The sequence below is a fragment of the Oncorhynchus tshawytscha genome, linkage group LG11 (genome assembly GCF_018296145.1).
Source record: "Oncorhynchus tshawytscha isolate Ot180627B linkage group LG11, Otsh_v2.0, whole genome shotgun sequence".
NCBI classification, from domain to species: domain Eukaryota; kingdom Metazoa; phylum Chordata; class Actinopteri; order Salmoniformes; family Salmonidae; genus Oncorhynchus; species Oncorhynchus tshawytscha.
Genome location: NC_056439.1, coordinates 24,005,433 through 24,024,780, shown reverse-complemented (window position 1 = coordinate 24,024,780; position 19,348 = coordinate 24,005,433). Strand labels below are relative to the sequence as shown.

The window sequence follows — 19,348 nt, the reverse complement described above, 5'->3', positions numbered from 1 at the left end:
AAACAGATTTGCAGATGTTATCGCAGGTGCAGCGAAATGCTTGTGTTTCTAGCTCCAACAGTGCTGTAATACCTGACAATAAAATAAAAAAAACAATACACACACAATCCAGAAATATAAATGTATGAGACCTGCCAACTTTGTGGGCAGAGAAAGTCATTTTCTTTACAGGAGCTGTAAAATAAATGAAGCCCGGCAAAGCAGTGCAGACAATACGAAGGCAGGTCTGCAGTTGGCTCCTATGTCTCACGATTACATTCATACTTTGTTCACATTGGTAAATTCTATTTACGAGTTTGCATGCATATTTTCATGTAGCCTATTTTCAGATGAGGTGTTTTCTAAATGGAGCTTGGAAAGAAGATGTGCAAGAGAGCCAGTTCCTCCTCGTCTCAAATACATTACTAAACAGAAATCAGACTATTCATTCAGGTTGTTTAGGGTTCAGTTGAGCTTGTAACGGCCTAAAATCTGCATGCAAACATAATTGTGTACAAAATGGATACATTATGCATTAGGGTAAAGTACTCTGGTAGAATGTTTTTACATTTTAAATTGTCTCTGACATTTCGGTGATGATCTGCATCTATAATCTGGGAATAAAACATATTTCTGGGAATAATACATAATTCCAAAACAGCCATCTGAATTAAGCAAGGACCTGCATGTGCATCAAACCTCTAAACAGAATGCAACAGGGTATTACCACTGGCATATAATTAAATGGGTCAAGGAATCTTTGCAGGTGTCAAATTCTGAATTCATTAGCTAGCATGACGATGCAATCCCATAGCAATTCTAGTTTGAACGCCATTTTGTAAAAGTCTGCAATACAGACAGACACACACAACCACTGATCAACTCTATACGAAAAAAAAATGATATTTTTTCTCTCTGCATTGTTGAGAGGGGCCTGTAAATATTTCACTGTTTACTCTACACCTGTTGCGTGACAAATACAATTTGATTTGATTTAATTGATTGGCCTAGTCTGTCAATCTTATTCTGCCACCTGGTGGTTTAAATCAGAATGCCCCCCCCGCTCCACCCAACATTCTATGTTATTTTCAGAATATTCTGTGGGTCATGAAAGGGTGAAGTTGTTTTTAACTGAGCCTGTTAAACCCTGGCGGTGGTGGTGGTGGTGGGGGGGGGTACGTGAGGATGGCTAGGGGGGGTTCCAGAGGCCCCCTGTCTGTAAATTTGAGAAATTTGCATTTTTTTTCAAACATCTGAAACAGCCTTTTCCTGCAATCTAGAGCCATAATCATTATTTTTCTGCCTATCTAAGCATACCTCTTGAACTGTCTGTATCCTCCTGACTGGTGGTTCTTTTTTTAAAGAAACTACATATGCTTCTCTGACATCTCTGCTAAAATCTGGGTAAAACATTGAAAGGAATGTGAGTCTTATTCAGTACATTTAGTTATTTCTTGCTTTTCTAAAGTCTGCCAACCTTGCCAGCAGGCATGCCTACTAATATACACTGCTCAAAAAATTAAGGGAACACTTAAACAACACAATGTAACTCCAAGTCAATCACACTTCTGTGAAATCAAACTGTCCACTTAGGAAGCAACACTGATTGACAATACATTTCACATCCTGTTGTGCATATGGACAAGACAACAGGTGGAAATTATAGGCAATTAGCAAGACACCCCCAATAAAGGAGTGGTTCTGCAGGTGGTTACCACAGACCACCACAGACCACTTCTCAGTTCCTATGCTTCCTGGCTGATGTTTTGGTCACTTTTGAATGCTGGTGGTGCTTTCACTCTAGTGGTAGCATGAGACGGAGTCTACAACCCACACAAGTGGCTCAGGTAGTGCAGCTCATCCAGGATGGCACATCAATGCGAGCTGTGGCAAGAAGGTTCGCTGTGTCTGTCAGCGTAGTGTCCAGAGCATGGAGGCACTACCAGGAGACAGGCCAGTACATCAGGAGATGTGGAGGAGGCCATAGGAGGGCAACAACCCAGCAGCAGGACTGCTACCTCCGCCTTTGTGCAAGGAGGAGCAGGAGGAGCACTGCCAGAGCCCTGAAAAATGACCTCCAGCAGGCCACAAATGTGCATGTGTCTGCTCAAATGGTCAGAAACAGACTCCATGAGGGTGGTATGAGGGCCCGACATCCACAGGTGGGGGTTGTGCTTACAGCCCAACACCGTGCAGGATGTTTGGCATTTGCCAGAGAACACCAAGATTGGCAAATTCCCCACTGGCGCCCTGTGCTCTTTACAGATGAAAGCAGGTTCACACTGAGCACATGTGACAGACGTGACAGAGTCTGGAGACGCAGTGGAGAACGTTCTGCTGCCTGCAACATCCTCCAGCATGACCGGTTTGGCGGTGGGTCAGTCATGGTGTGGGGTGGCATTTCTTTGGGGGGCCGCACAGCCCTCCATGTGCTCGCCAGAGGTAGCCTGACTGCCATTAGGTACCGAGATGAGATCCTCAGACCCCTTATGAGACCATATGCTGGTGTGGTTGGCCCTGGGTTCCTCCTAATGCAAAACAATGCTAGACCTCATTTGGCTGGAGTGTGTCAGCAGTTCCTGCAAGAGGAAGGCATTGATGCTATGGACTGGCATGCCCGTTCCCCAGACCTGAATCCAATTGAGCACATCTGGGACATCATGTCTCGCTCCATCTGTTGCACCACAGACTGTCCAGGAGTTGGCGGATGCTTTAGTCCAGGTCTGGGAGGAGATCCCTCAGGAGACCATCCGCCACCTCATCAGGAGCATGCCCAGGCATTGTAGGGAGGTCATACAGGCACGTGGAGGCCACACACACTACTGAGCCTCATGTTGACTTGTTTTAAGGACATTAGATCAAAAGTGGATCAGCCTGTAGTGTGGTTTTCCACTTTAATTTTGAGTGTGACTCCAAATCCAGACCTCCATGGGTTGATAAATTTGATTTCCATTGATAATTTTTGTGTGATTTTGTTGTCAGCACATTCAACTATGTAAAGAAAAAAGTATTTAATAAGAATATTTCATTCATTCAGATCTAGGATGTGTTATTTTAGTGTTCCCTTTATTTTTTTGAGCAGTGTATTTAGACAAACTCGCTACTCTAATTAGATTTATAGCCTGAAATGGCTTCTTAGTAGCTGGTTATGAGGTTGGGGGATTAGGAACCTATCTGGGCTAGCTAAAGCCAACTTCATAACATTTCTAAGTGGCTAATACAGAGTATTACAGAGAAGAAAACTAACAACCATTTAAAAATATATATATTTTTAAAGGACTAATCTGAGGGCTCACGTGCCCTCTATAGGCATGGCACCTATGCCTGTAGTCATGGCTGCTTTGATGTCATTGCTATTCTTACAAAGCCTTTAAAGGTGTATTGGTAGTAATGTGTGTTTTTTTGCTTTATTAAAGGAAATACAGTATGTGACTCGTTTCCGGAAATTATGCGTATGTTGCGCGCCACTACTTCACAGGAGAGGCATTTGAACGTAAACATGTATTTTTTTTATCAAAATGTGTTTTTGGGCAGAAATGCCTTCTGGAACATGTCATCTTTTATTTAACTTATTAACACATTGGTATGCCATCTGTAAATACGAATAAAGTTGTGAAATTACAAGTCTAGTTTGTTTTGCCATGCAAAAAGACAGGAACCTTCCCACTAGCCATGATTGGCTGAGATAATGGATGGGCTGGACATGCCGAGAGATGAGTTCAGATTGGTCTGCCAACTCTTCTGTCTATAACAATGGGCTGCTCAGTATATGTAGGTAATACTTTCTAAAGCTGCTTTTTTTAAGATCTCACGAATAACTGCAAAATCGTTGCCCTCCACTTTCTGGAGGACTGAGTTTTTAAATCATTGGAATGCCCGGGGGAAGCAGAGTATGATAGCTAAGGACATGGATCAAATTCAGGTGTTTGATTGCAAATAGGTAGAGTGAGTTGAAAAGAGAACAACACAGGCTGTTGTATAAAACACCTGTCTCCGGATTACATCTTCAAACTAAGAGCAACCATGGCATCCGTGACTAGGAGGGAGAAGCGTCCATCCATGTATACAGGTAAGAGTATAGCTAGCTACATTTTCAGATATTACAATTTTTAATTTAGTCAAAAAGTCATTTTCATTGCAAGTTAAAGCATACTGTTAGCTAGCTAATGTTAGCTGGCTGGCTCGCTAGCTAACATTACGTGTATGATCTGTGTAGTACTATTATTCGTATCTCAGCGACATTTGCATAGCTAGTTATAGACTAATGTCAGCTAGCTAGCTGACATTGAATCTAGCTGGTTAGCTACCTGCAGGTTCATGAAGGGTAATAACATTATGAGTTGGGATTATGATTCACATGTCTAAACAAAAGACTCCACTATTGCAAGGCACCATTTCACTGTATCGTTTACACCTTCTGTATCCTGTGCATGTGACAAATAAATGTTGATTTTATTTGATATAGTGAGTGTTTACCAGAGACGATAACGTGAAGAACAACAAAGTCAAATTAGGATATAACGTTAGGCCAACGAGACAGTGTCCAAGTTCTAAAATTCTCCGGTATAATTTAAGCTATTTTCTGTAATTTGCTTGCCCATTAACTTGTAAATAATGATCTTGTTGTGAGGTATATGATGGGTTCATTATCTGTATTAACTGCCGAAGCCAGCTAACTTAACATTAGCTAGCTAGCTAACAAGCTAGAAACTAGCCAAAACATTGTTTAGAAAGTTGCTTTTCGTTTCCTGGTTTGCTTGATTGAAATATACTAAATTAATTTTTAAACGGATGGGTTTATTAGTGTTAAAATACACCAGTTATGCTATTTTGAACCACCAGGCTGCTGATGTCATGAATGTGAATCATTAAAGGCTGAAGAGGGTGTGAACAATGCTGAATGGGTGTAGACAAAGAAGAGCTCTCCAGTACGAGTTCCAAAATATTCCAGGGCCATTTAAAAGAAAATCATATTATAAGTTTATCAACTTTCAAAGCAGAATTACTTTCCTATTGTCCCTCAACTGTAGTGTATGTAACATGTTCTGGCTCTGAGTCTCTACTTTTATCCAATGTAAAAAAAAAAACATTTCTAATTTTGCTACATAAGACCGAATCGAGCCGGTCGGTCACATATATGTTTTTGTCATTGAACTATATTTCTGTAGAAGTGGGAGTAAAATGGATTTGTGACAATCATCACAAAATACTGTTGATTAAATACCTTTTTGCCAAGCTACATGTAAGTGTTTCTGTCTTACTGCGACAATAGATAAGGAATTAAGGGAAAGGACATTATTTTCCAAGCTTCTTTTATCCATGCATTATCATAAATTAGACAATTTTCATTCATCTGGTTTGGTTTCTGAGTGGCATTTATCAGTTCATATGCCAGCAGCATACCACCCTGCATACCACTCCTGGCTTGCTTCTGAAGCTAAGCAGGGTTGGTCCTGGTCAGTTCCTGGATGGGAGACCAGATGCTGCTGGAAGTTGTGTTGGAGTGCTAGTAGGAGGCACTCTTTCCTCTGGTCTAAAAACAATATTCCCAGGGCAGTGATTGGGGACACTGCCTTGTGTAGGGTGCCATCTTTTGGATGGGACGTTAAACGGGTGTCCTGACTCTCTGAGGTCATTAAAGATCCAATGGCACTTATCGAGGTGTTTTAACCCTGGTGTCCTGGCTAAATTCCCAATCTGGCCCTCAAACCATCACGGTCACCTAATAATCCCCAGTTTACAATTGGCTCTTTCATCCCCCTCCTTTTCCCTGTAACTATTCCCCAGGTCGTTGCTGCATATGAGAGCGTGTTCTCAGTCAACTTACCTGGTAAAATAACTGATAAATAATAATTTACATTTTTCAAAGAGTAGGAGGGCTCCTTGTTTTTTGGCACTGCGATGGAAAAAATATGTTCAATTATGGGGAATTTATGCCAGCTTTCACAGCTGAAGTGTTTGAAATCCAATTGAGAAACTAGATCATTAGCTTGCCAGCTAGCACCCAGGGCACCTTTGTAAGTAAGATTGTTATCTCTGGGTAAACAGAGGAGCCCATGTGTTTCTGGGAGAAATGGATCTCTGTGGAGCATCATGTTTTTTGTTAGTGCAAGACGGTGCCGCCGACAAGGTTAGTTTGAAACAAATTAAGGCCCTGTGCCATAGAGACTAGAAGCAAGATGGTTCTCAACTATCTAAGGTTTAGTGTTGACTAGAGGTGATGCCTGGCGGGATTCTCTTGGTTGGAATAGGTATGTTGAAAAGCCTGGTGGTTCTAGAGTAAAATATTTGAGAGCAGCTAGAAGCTGCAGCCAGGCCCCCTCTACAGTAAGTAGTCATCAATTTCTATCATAGACAATGTCAGGACATCTCAGAGACATAAGTGAACAAAAATGGAATGAGACCTTCAGTTTGAGTTAACAGATAGGCAGTAAGTAGAAAGGAGCGTTTCCCAACCCTCAGTATTTATTACTGTCACTCAGGCGTGCGCACACACACACACACACACACACACACACACACACACACACACACACACACACACACACACACACACACACACACACACACACACACACACACACACACACACACACACACACACACACACACAACACATTCAACATAATAACATGGCACTAATTGTGGAGTTACATCATGTGAGTGTTAGAACACACATCTCTATGAGTTACTATTTAATCTAATGTGGTAAGGTATGTTTCCTGGTCTAGATTCCAATCTCATGGAAGTGTCTGCTAGGTTGTCATCACCATCAAGGACTGCGGCATCATCACAATTATGCTGGGTGCCTTTTGCCTAACCTAATAAGATCAACAACCTGACAGACTCCTTTCTCATTGTCTCCAAGAAGCAAGAGTGTAAGTGTGACAACTGTCAGTGAATGGTTTACATAATAGGCACAAGTAATACACAGTAATAACAAACTAGGACCAGGACTCTCAGTCAACAGCAAATTCTAAATGTTCTGACAGAAAGGTACATGTATGAATGTCATGTATGAAAAGGGTAATCATTCAGGTCAATCCAGTGAACACAGAATAAATGTGATGTTTCCAAAGGCATCCTATTCCCTATATAGGGCACTACATTCGAATAGGGAACCATTTGGGACTCATCCATTTACCAGCCACTCATCATCTTTCCTGTAGTTTTCATGTTCCTGTCTGGAGAGCCTGACTGACTGCCTGGTTTCCACAGTGACAATACTTCATTAGAGAAGTGGACTGCAGAGAGGGGGTGGCTTCATGAGTAGAAATCTTAGTCGTATTATATAAGCATAGATAAGTATAGAACACACAGCTACAGCTATGACACAGCAACAAACAGAGAATAACTAAATCTGCAGAATGGGACAAAAGCTCCATGAACTCCATTTGTCAAACATATTTATACTCAAGCTCAAATGCAATGTATCAAAGATATTTAGCTACAATATCAAAAACATGCTCCAACCTACGCTAAAAATATGTGCTCTGCCCAATAGCATCTATGCTCAATTTGATCAGTCGGATAAGAGCTTGTTCCCTGATCAGTAAGATTCCCATTTACTTTTGTTACCAAATAATATTTCATGTTTACCTTTTTTATTCATTGTTTTCATATGTGATGAGTGATGGTCAAATTATATATTAATTTTTAGGAACAAGCCAAATATTTCATGTCAGTGTTATACAGCTTCTCCATCTCTGTCTTTGAAAACTTGTCCATTCTATGGCGTTTCTACATTGGGAATCCAAACCAAATCAATCTCTGAATTATCTAAATTATTTGAGATATAAATGGCCCAACCTGTGTTTCCAACACACCCAGGCCAAACTCTAAAGGATTATGCTGAAAAAGTACAATACGAAGTATTTCAAAAACACTGCCTAGAAGGAATATTTCATCTACTGTGGTTCTATTCTTGTTTCAGACAGTTTTTTAGTGTGCAGACCAGAGCAGGGAATGATCAATAACATGGTGTGAAAAACTGCACAGTAAATGAATAAATGAATAGCTAGCGGATGGTACGCATCAGAACCGAGTCATCTGGCAACATGCTACAGAAAGGATCCATCCACACAGCACTGCTATTTTACCAACACTGTTGTCTCTCTCACGCCCTCTCTCAGCCAACCAACTGTGACGTACAGATGCTGTTAGCTAGCTAGTACAACAAGGAAACAATGTCCAGGTTTTTTTTCAGTCAAACAGTAGCCAAAATCAGTTATATTCTTCAAGAATTAATGGGTACATAATTAATTGAAATGACCATAAACATAGGTTATGTCACGACTCCTACCGAAGGTGGCTCCCCTTCCCGTTCAGGTGGCGCTCGGCGGTCGTCGTCACCGGCCTACTAGCTGCCACTACTAGCTGCCACTGATCTTTTTTTTGCATTTCCCCTCCTTGTCTGTTTATTAGTTACACCTGTTGTAACTCGGACAAAACAGAGATGCTTGTTCTAGGTCCCAAGAAACAAAGAGATCTTCTGTTGAATCTGACAATTAATCTTAATGGTTGTACAGTCGTCTCAAATAAAACTGTGAAGGACCTCGGCATTACTCTGGACCCTGATCTCTCTTTTGAAGAACATATCAAGACCATTTCAAGGACAGCTTTTTTCCATCTACGTAACATTGCAAAAATCAGAAACTTTCTGTCCAAAAATGATGCAGAAAAATGTATCCATGCTTTTGTCACTTCTAGGTTAGACTACTGCAATGCTCTACTTTCCGGCTACCTGGATAAAGCACTAAATAAACTTCAGTTAGTGCTAAATACGGCTGCTAGAATCCTGACTAGAACCAAAAAATTTGATCATATTACTCCAGTGCTAGCCTCTCTACACTGGCTTCCTGTCAAAGCAAGGGCTGATTTCAAGGTTTTACTGCTAACCTACAAAGCATTACATGGGCTTGCTCCTACCTATCTCTCTGATTTGGTCCTGCCGTACATACCTACACGTACGCTACGGTCACAAGACGCAGGCCTCCTAATTGTCCCTAGAATTTCTAAGCAAACAGCTGGAGGCAGGGCTTTCTCCTATAGAGCTCCATTTTTATGGAACGGTCTGCCTACCCATGTCAGAGACGCAAACTCGGTCTCAACCTTTAAGTCTTTACTGAAGACTCATCTCTTCAGTGGGTCATATGATTGAGTGTAGTCTGGCCCAGGAGTGGGAAGGTGAACGGAAAGGCTCTGGAGCAACGAACCGCCCTTGCTGTCTCTGCCTGGCCGGTTCCCCTCTTTCCACTGGGATTCTCTGCCTCTAACCCTATTACAGGGGCTGAGTCACTGGCTTACTGGGGCTCTCTCATGCCGTCCCTGGAAGGGGTGCGTCACCTGAGTGGGTTGATTCACTGATGTGGTCAGCCTGTCTGGGTTGGCGCCCCCTTGGGTTGTGCCATGGCGGAGATCTTTGTGGGCTATACTCGGCCCTGTCTCAGGATGGTAAGTTGGTGGTTGAAGATATCCCTCTAGTGGTGTGGGGGCTGTGCTTTGGCAAAGTGGGTGGGGTTATATCCTTCCTGTTTGGCCCTGTCCGGGGTGTCCTCGGATGGGTCCACAGTGTCTCCTGACCCCTCCTGTCTCAGCCTCCAGTATTTATGCTGCAGTAGTTTATGTGTCGGGGGCTAGGGTCAGTTTGTTATATCTGGAGTACTTCTCCTGTCCTATTCGGTGTCCTGTATGAATCTAAGTGTGCATTCTCTAATTCTCTCCTTCTCTCTCTCGGAGGACCTGAGCCCTAGGACCATGCCCCAGGATTACCTGACATGATGACTCCTTGCTGTCCCCAGTCCACCTGGCCGTGCTGCTGCTCCAGTTTCAACTGTTCTGCCTTCTTATTATTCGAACATGCTGATCATTTATGAACATTTGAACATCTTGGCCATGTTCTGTTATAATCTCCACCCGGCACAGCCAGAAGAGGACTGGCCATTTACATATGCTCTCTCTAATTCTCTCTTTTTTTTTCTCTCTCGGAGGACCTGAGCCCTAGGACCATGCCTCAGGACTACCTGACATGATGACTCCTTGCTGTCCCCAGTCCATCTGACTGTGCTACTGCTCCAGTTTCAACTGTTCTGCCTTATTATTATACGACCATGCTGGTCATTTATGAACATTATGAACATTATGAACATCTTGTTCTGTTATAATCTCCACCCGGCACAGCCAGAAGAGGACTGGCCACCCCACATAGCCTGGTTCCTCTCTAGGTTTCTTCCTAGGTTTTGGCCTTTCTAGGGAGTTTTTCCTAGCCACCGTGCTTCTACACCTGCATTGCTTGCTGTTTGGGGTTTTAGGCTGGGTTTCTGTACAGCACTTTGAGATATCAGCTGATGTACGAAGGGCTATATAAATAAATTTGATTTGATTTGATTTGATTTTGTTAATTAGGTTTATTAGGTTTATTAGTTGGGCTTTATTAGCCAGCCGGACCGCCTGCTGGGTGTACGAGATTGTTTTATGTGTACTCGTGTACACGCCTGTAAGTCGCGGTTGTTCGTGTATGTGAGTTATTTTCGGGACTGTTTTAGTTCCCCTGTGTTTTGGGGCATTTGTTTTGAGTGGCATCTGTTTTCTGTTTTCACCTGGTTGGTGAATAAAGAAGAAGCGCTACTCTGAACTCTCTGTCTCCTGTGTCTGACTCCTTCCTCCGCTACACCCTGGGCATTACAGGTAAATATCACAGCTTGTACCATTAACGCCTGCAGGTAAGGTAAAACCTAACTGGATAATGGCGCCGGAGGGTATGGCTGCCGTTTTACGGTCTCCTAGCCAACTGTGCTATTTTGTTTGTTTTTTCGCAATGTTTGTAACTCATTTTGTACGTAATGTTTTTGCTACCGTCTCTTATGACCGAAAAGAGCTTCTGGACATCAGAACAGCGATTACTGACCTCAAACTGAACTGGATTGTTTCATTAATTAGTCCGATGCGAAGGAAATACTGCTCTTTCGGGAACAGGCCCAAATGGCCAACATGCAATCATTGGAAAATAAATTGGATGATCTACGATTAAGACTATCCTACTGTCATGACGTTGGCCTGGATAGGTTTATGACAGTCATAAATACCTCTACCCCCTTTTTCCTCTCTCTACCCTACTGAGGTTACATTTGCAAAACCCTTGGTTAACATAGAGATTCTGGGGACATCAGTAGGTGGGGGGAAATTAACTATATTCTGGTAATCCGAACAATTGAACATATGCGGTGGTACTTAATGAATATGATGTCAGTTCGGTTGTCATCTGAGACATTCTCATCAATGATAAGATGACATAAACTTTACAGTGGAAAGTCTACACATCAGAGTTATCGGATTCACATGGAATTGTTGTTAAATTTAAATATGAAATTAAATGTGATTTTAGCTTCTAAAATGTGAGATGTGGGTTTTCATAAGATAGGGCTGCTCAATCAGTGGCCCGCCCTGTGAAGGGACATGGGCTATAAAACTTTTCAAACACGCCCTCCTCTCCCTTCCTATATAAGCCCTTGACGACAATAGAACTTCCTGTTCCGGGGATGTAGGACGACGGTCCTATGTCAGAATGGTTCAGATAATGACTACAGAATGAAGCCAACATCAGCGTGAGCTTTGGTTGCGAATGGTATGAACTTTGAACTCTTATTCACTACAGAAGTGATACCTCCAAGCCGTTGAGTTAGCAACCGCAGCTGCAAACGCAGGTTAGGAAGGAACAGACAGAGTATTCCGTCTACCACCCAACAACGTTACTACAACGTATCCAATTGACCACCAGAGACATTCTTCAAAGGACTCGGTTGGGCAACACGGCCTTCCATCTACCACCAACCTACCGAAGCGCAGCTCAGAGTAAATACTTATTGCATTTTCCTTTTCCAAATGGGCGGTAATTTAGGATGCATAAGATACTGTATTTACGATAGCACAGCTTCTTCCCATTGTTCCTCAGTCTTCCCGCTCTTTCACGGAAACCCAGTCCCTTTTCTTTTGTGTAACAAGCTGTCATATCTGTTCCGCCTGCTAGGGACGTTTTCCTTTATGACGTAATTTGTAATCAAGTTATGATTAATTGTGTGTATGTGTAAGTCTGTGTGATTGCTTAGGTATTTAGTAAGTAAATAATTAAACCCAATTTTGTATTGCTGATTCAACTTGTTGGCCAGGGTTCGTGCAGATAAAATAATTTACAACTTTCAGATGAGACTGAATTAAGATGACGATTGATATTGACTGCTATTGATGTAAAATATTACTAGGCCTTTAAGAATTTATTCGGAAGATAACAGCTCTATAAATATTATTTTGTGGTGCCCGACTCTCTAGTTAATTACATTTACATGATTAGCTTAATCAGATAATATTAATTACGGAGAAATTATTTTAAAGAACAGCATGTCATATCACTTAATCCGTCATAGTTTTTAATGAAACTACCAACGTGACATTAAAAACTGTATTATCTTGTGTTTCACCGAGATGTTGCTGAACGACAACACAGATAATAAAGAGCTGGCTGGTTTTTCTGTGAATCGATAGGACAGAGCATCTACGTCTGGTAAGATGAGAGGTGGGGGTGTGTGTCTCTTTGTCAATAACTGCTGGTGCGCGATGTCTAATATTAAAGAGGTCTCGAGGTATTGCTCAACTGAGGTAGAAAAGCTGTACCAAGAGAGTTACACTATCTACACTATCTACCAAGAGAGTCCTGGCAATAAGACCACACTCAATGAGCTGTATAAGGCCATATAAGGCTGTATTTGGTAGCATTGCCTTTAAATTGTTTAACTTGGGTCAAATGTTTCGGGTAGCCTTCCACAACCTTCCCACAATAAGTTGGGTGAATTTTGGCCCATTCCTACTGACAGAGCTGGTGTAACTGTGTCAGATTTGTAGGCCTCCTTGCTCGCACACGCTTTTTCAGTTCTGCCCACAAATTTTCTATAGGATTGAGGTCAGGGCTTTGTGATGGCCACTCCAATACCTTGACTTTGTTGTCCTTAAGCCATTTTGCCACAACTTTGGAGGTATGCTTGGGGTCATTGTCCATTTGGAAGACCCATTTGCGACCAAGCTTCAACTTCCTGACTGATGTCTTGAGATGTTGCTTCAATATATCCACATAATTTCCCTACCTCATGATGCCATCTATTTTGTGAAGTGCACCAGTCCCTCCTGCAGCAAAGCACCCCACAACATGATGCTGCCACCCCCGTGTTTCACGGTTGGGATGGTATTCTTTGGCTTGCAGGCCTCCTCCTTTTTCCTCCAAACATAACGATGGTCAAACAGTTCTATTTTTGTTTCATCAGACCAGAGGACATTTCTCCAAAAAGCACAATCTTTGTCCCCATGTGCAGTTGCAAACCGTAGTCTGGCTTTTTTTATGGCGATTTTGGAGCAGTGGCTTTTCCTTGCTGAGTGGCCTTTCAGGTTATGTCAATATAGGACTCATTTTACTGTGAATATAGATACTTTTGTACCGGTTTCCTCCAGCATCTTCACAAGGTCCTTTGCTGTTGTTCTGGGATTGATTTGCACTTTTCACACCAAAATGCATTCATCTTTAGAAGACAGAACGCATCTCCTTCCTGAGCGGTATGACGGCTGCGTGGTTCCATGGGGTTTATACTTGCGTACTATTGTTTGTACAGATGAACGTGGTACCTTCAGGTGTTTGGAAATTGCTCTCAAGGATGAACTAGACTTGTGGAGGTCTAAAAGAAATCTGAGGTCTTGGCTGATTTTTGGGGATTTTCTCATGATGTCAAGGAAGAAGGCACTGAGTTTGAAAGTAGTCCTTGAAATACATCCACAGGTACACCTCCAATTGACTCAAATTATGTCAATTAGCCTATCAGAAGGTTCTAAAGCCATGACATCATATTCTGGAATTTTCCAAGCTGTTTAATGGCACAGTCAACTTAGTGTATGTAAACTTCTGACCCACTGGAATTGTGATACAGTACATTATAATTGAAATAATCTGTCTATAAACAATTGTTGGAAAAATGACTTGTATCATGCACAAAGTAGATGTCCTACCCAACTTGCCAACACTATAGTTTGTTAACAAGAAATTTGTGGAGTGGTTGAAAAATGAGTTTTAATGACTCAAACCTAAGTGTATGTAAACATCCAACCTCCACTGTATATAAGACAACTGCTGGGACTACCCAGGCAGAGCTCCTGATGACATGTGTACTATGGTGCATTAAGTTGGTTGGAACCTCTCCAGTATGCTGACAATAAACAATGATTAATATTAAGATTGACTTCAAGTGTCCCTGTGTCAGAATTCCCACGACACTGCTTACAAGCAAAAACTAAAGCAGGAAATACCAGTGGAAAATAAGTATTTGGTCACCTACAAACAAGCAAGATTTCTGGCTCTCACACAGACCTGTAACTTCTTTAAGAGGCTCCTCTGTCCTCCACTCGTTACCTGTATTAATGGCACCTGTTTGAACTTGTTATCAGTATAAAAGACACCTGTCCACAACCTCAAACAGTCACACTCCAAACTCCACTATGGCCAAGACCAAAGAGCTGTCAACAGTTTGTGAAAACCTTGTGAAGACTTACAGAAAATGTTTGACCTCTGTCATTGCCAACAAAGGGTAGATAACAAAGTATTGAGATAAACTTTTGTTATTGACCAAATACTTATTTTCCACCATAATTTGTAAATAAATTCATTAAAAATCCTACAATGCGATTTTCTGGATATTTCTTCTCCTCATTTTGTCTGTCACAGTTAAAGTGTACCTATGATGAAAATTACAGGCCTCTCTCATCTTTTTAAGTGGGAGAACTTGCACAATTGGTGGCTGACTAAATACTTTTTTGCCCCACTGTATGTGATTAAGCAGTTCAATGACCACAGCTCAGCGTTCAACACCATAGTGCCCACAAAGCTCATCGCTAAGCTAGGGACCTTGGGACTAAACACCTCCCTCTGCAACTGGATCCTGGACTTCCTCACAGGCCACCCCCAGGTGGTAAGGGTAGGCAACAACACATCTACCACGCTGATCCTCAACACTGGGGCATCTCAGGGGTGCGTGCTTAGTCCCCTCCTGTACTCCCTGTTCACCCATGACTGCGTGGCTAATCACGACTCCAACACCATCATTAAGTTTGCTGATGACAACAGCATGATCACCGACAATGATGAGCCAACCTATAGGGAGGAGGTCAGAAACCTAGAAATGTGGTGCCAGGACAACAACCTCTCCCTCAATGTGAGCAAGACAAAGGAGCTGACAGTGAACTGTAGGAAAAGAAGGGCCGGACAGGCCTCCATTAACATCGACGGGACTGTAGTGGAGCGGGTCGAGAGTTTCAAGTACCTTGGTGTCCACATCACCAACAAACTATCATGGTCCAAATACACCAAGACAGTTGTGAAGAGGAAACAACAACACCTTTTCCCCGTCAGGATACTGAAAAGATTTGGCATTGGTCCCCAGATCCTCAAAGTTATACAGCTGCACTATCGAGAGCATCACCGCCTGGTATGGCAACTACTCGACATCTGACCGTAAGACGCTACAGAGGGTACTGCGTACGACCCAGTACATCACTGTGGCCAAGCTTCCTTCCATCCAGGACCTATATATTAGGCAGTGTCAGAGGAAGGCCCAAAAAATGTTCAAAGGCTCCAGTCACAGTCTGTTCTCTCTGCTACCACAAGGCAAGCGGATTTAGGTTCAAAAGGCTCCTTAACAGCTTTGACCCCAAAGACTTCTGAACAATTATTTTTACACTGCTGATATGCACTGCTTATTATCTTTGCATTGTCCCTTTACCCCTACCTACATGTACAAATTTCCTTGACTAAACTGTACCCCCGCAGATTGACTCGGTACCGGTACCCCCTGTATATAGCCTCGTTACTGTAAGTTCACGGTAAGGTCTACACCGGTTGTATTTGGCGCATGTGACAAATCAAATGTGATTTGATTTAAAATCAGGATTCAAGATGGATGGCAGGGATGCTGAGACCTATACCCTGCTGAAGGCAGGGCATTCTGATGTTTCTCTTCTTTCATTTTACTTCTGACAGGCCAGCCTCTCGGTCGGGGAGTGCTATTGTTTGCTTTTAACAGGCTTTCAGGCCTGCCGGTAGTGCCTGTAAGACATCCATTATGGCCTGTGAGCCCTCTCTCTCCAATCATTCGCCCATTGTCAGTTCACAGCTGACAAGCTGCCTTTTTCTCTCTGTCTACTATCTCTCAGAAAAATCAATGAGATCTGATTTTGTGCCACCCTTGTCAGAGTGCTGTCAGAGCGCTATCTGAGTAATTAGAGTGGGATTTTTCTGAAATGCCATCGGCCGACAGACATGAACTCTTCCATTTTGTATGTGCATAGGTGATGCTCAATATCCACACAAGGCAATAACAAGGGAATTGAATGAAAGAAGAAATAAACAAGTGGAATAAACCAGTCGAGTGCAGGTTATCTAAAGGCCATCAGAGGGTTTGTAGTGGTTAGTAGCTCACAGAACCTGCCAGCCAGGCAGCCAGGCCTCCTGAGGATGCCAGAGCCAGAGACATGGATCTGATTGGACAGGAGGGGACAGCATACAGGGTGCAAAGCCGATCCCGGCTGTGATGAATTTCTCACTAGGCGAACATATCCCCTGAGTCAGCGAATCAGTCTGGGCACTGTGAGTGGTCAAGGTAAGGAAGGCAGGCAGAGGAGATAGAGTAATCTTAAGCACCTGCACACAAAGTTCAAGAGAGCTTCAGGTTGAGAGCACTCCAGAACTTAGAGCGGGTCATTTTAGTGCCAAGAAGTATGAAAGGATATTTCGATATAAAATAGAAAAAAAACTCTAAAACATTGAGAATTTATACACAGGGGACCCCCAAACCTCTGTGTCAGCACTCCTACCTCCCATTGAAAGCTGTTCAATAAATCTCAGCCCTGTTGCCTCTCAGCCCTGAAAAGTGCCTCCAAACAAACTTGTTAAGCAGGAATTTGAGTTGTGTTTTTGTGGTATATATCACAGCTATCTGGGTACCTCTCCAGAGGGGGTGGATGCTGGAGAGATTGAGAAGGTACTTAAATGTGTATTATTGCCATGTCAAGTGGGGGAAAGCGGCCAGGATCATTGTGTTACTGGTCAGAGCTGTCGAATGAGAGCCCTTATCCACATAAGCTCTGCCTCTCCAGCCAAGCAAGAAACATTGTGATATATTACCCCAGCTGCCCGCCTGGAGTTCATTGGCTGAAGCCATCAAGCTGCTCTCCACACACTCACACACCACTTCCAGCACCTATAACAGTACAGTTTAGAGATGGTTCTTGAATGCCTTCAGCAGGGGGGCTGCCCCTTTACTGCCTCAATATCACAGGTAAGTGATAAACCTCAAAGTTCGCAAACATGGTCATACACACACACACACACACACATAAACACATGCAGTCCCTAAGTGACTCCCTAGCAAGGAAACTGTAGTTTATCTGTGCTGCAGTTTATCCCCCATCATGTATTATTCAAGGCCCACTCCTGGTAAAAGGCTCAATAATGTATCAGATAAATAGGATATCTGATGTTAAGCATGTGGCCCATATCCTGTGACCAAGCTTAAGTAGGATTACTTCATGAGCAGAGCACCTCAATGGCTAAGAGCAGGGGAAGGAAGGCCACACAGTAATCTGGGCCTGCAATCACAAAGAAGAGAAGAAAGGCCTCCATTATCAGAGAGGAGAGGAGAGGCAGGAGTCAGGACGCATTTATTAATTCTCTATACTGACGTGTATGGAAGTGGAAATCAATCAATAAGAAGAGAGGGGGAAAGAGATTGAAGGGACCAACTCTGATCTGGTTGGTTGTAACATCTTATAACATTATAGTGTGGTTTTGATCCACCTATCAACCCACGAAACTACAACCATGAGAAACATACATCACTGTAGTTTGGTTGCTGCCTCTTCATCTCATCTTTCTTGATTTAAAACATGCATCACTCTAACATTCTATTACCCAGCTGGGGTGGCAGGGTAGCCTAGTGGTTAGTGTGTTGTGTTGGACTAGTAACCAAAAGGTTGCAAGTTCAAATTCCCGAGCTGACAAGGTACAAATCTGTCGTTCTGCCCCTGAACAGGCAGTTAACCCACTGTTCCTAGGCTGTCATTGAAAATAAGAACGTGTTCTTAACTGACTTGCCTGGTTAAATAAAGGTTAAAAATAAAAAATAAAAAACATAGCCATGAGATTAAATAGCAATATTTTAATATCCTGAAAATCGAGTATCTTGTCTATATTGTTCATCAAGTGGTGGCATCCCACACTGCCTGTTGTGTTTATTTCCAGGTGATTGGATCAAGCTATCAAGCATGTGAATCCTCCACACCTCCACACCCTTCAACAAGACTTGTTTTTAGAACCGTTAAGGGTGAGATACCAATAGACATATGTTACAGCAACAAACAACAGATGCATGCTCCAGGACCAACAAAACAATAGTTAACTTTTTTGATAGAAGACAAAATTGTTGGAGGAGTGATGTTTGTAATGTTGGTTTCCTATTGGTAGGTTAGTTCATGGGTAAGTCTACCTGAAACCCAGAAAATAATGATTGTGGCCATTTATAAGCCTAAAGGGATGGTTTCTTCCCAAAAAAGCATAATGATTATATTTGTTCCATTGATATTTATCTGTGCTGCAAAAATCTTTTTCTGTGTTGTAGAGGATCACACAAAAGTAAAAAGGAGAGTATTACATTACATTAAAGAGATGATTAGTGGTTTAATATTTTCCTTCCTAAACGTACCTTTTCCTTCATATGTATGGTGTTATGAGAATCGAAATCCTTGTAGCCATGCTCATTAGCCCATTCTTAATGTTTTCATAATCAATGTTTCCAGCTCAGCCTTTTCTCCGCACTGCTTCAATTGATCTCATTAATTGGTAGCTCTGTGACAAGGATGAATACTTAAAGGTTTCAGTCGCTCAAGAGAGAGAGAGCGAGAGAGAGAGACAAAGAGAGAGAGAGAGAGAGAGAGAGAGGCTTGGATGTCCTAATATGATTGCAGACTGTAGTGGTGGTGTGGTGTAATTGCTAGTTTAGAGATTATTTTATTGTGTATGACAGCAGATGGGGAACAGTAGAGATGACAGCTTGGGCTCCAGGCACGCCACACTGACTGTGGCTCCGCTGTGCTGTCTGACTGGCTGCCTCTGCCTGCCTCGCAGATGCTCCTTTTTAATATTTTATTCAGACCTACATGGGTTCAAATGATTTAGCTGCTGATTGAGTTTGCCTGCTGCAAAAGAACTAACAGAAAAGTCCCGCAAGGTCAAACCTCGTCCACCTGGCACTCCAGGTAGGCTAAAGCCAAACGCTTAGTGTCTGAA

At 42.5% G+C, this 19,348-nt stretch overlaps 1 long non-coding RNA gene across 1 annotated transcript in view; it reads right to left on the bottom strand.

Annotated features, from left to right (window-relative positions):
- The window catches only part of LOC112244967, a 45,587-nt gene extending 26,697 nt beyond the window's left edge, over positions 1–18,890 (bottom strand). Inside the window, exon 1 of the long non-coding RNA XR_002952666.1 lies at positions 18,765–18,890. This is a non-coding gene — a long non-coding RNA (uncharacterized LOC112244967). The remainder of the gene's footprint in view (positions 1–18,764) is intronic.
- Between the last annotated feature and the right edge of the window lie 458 nt (positions 18,891–19,348).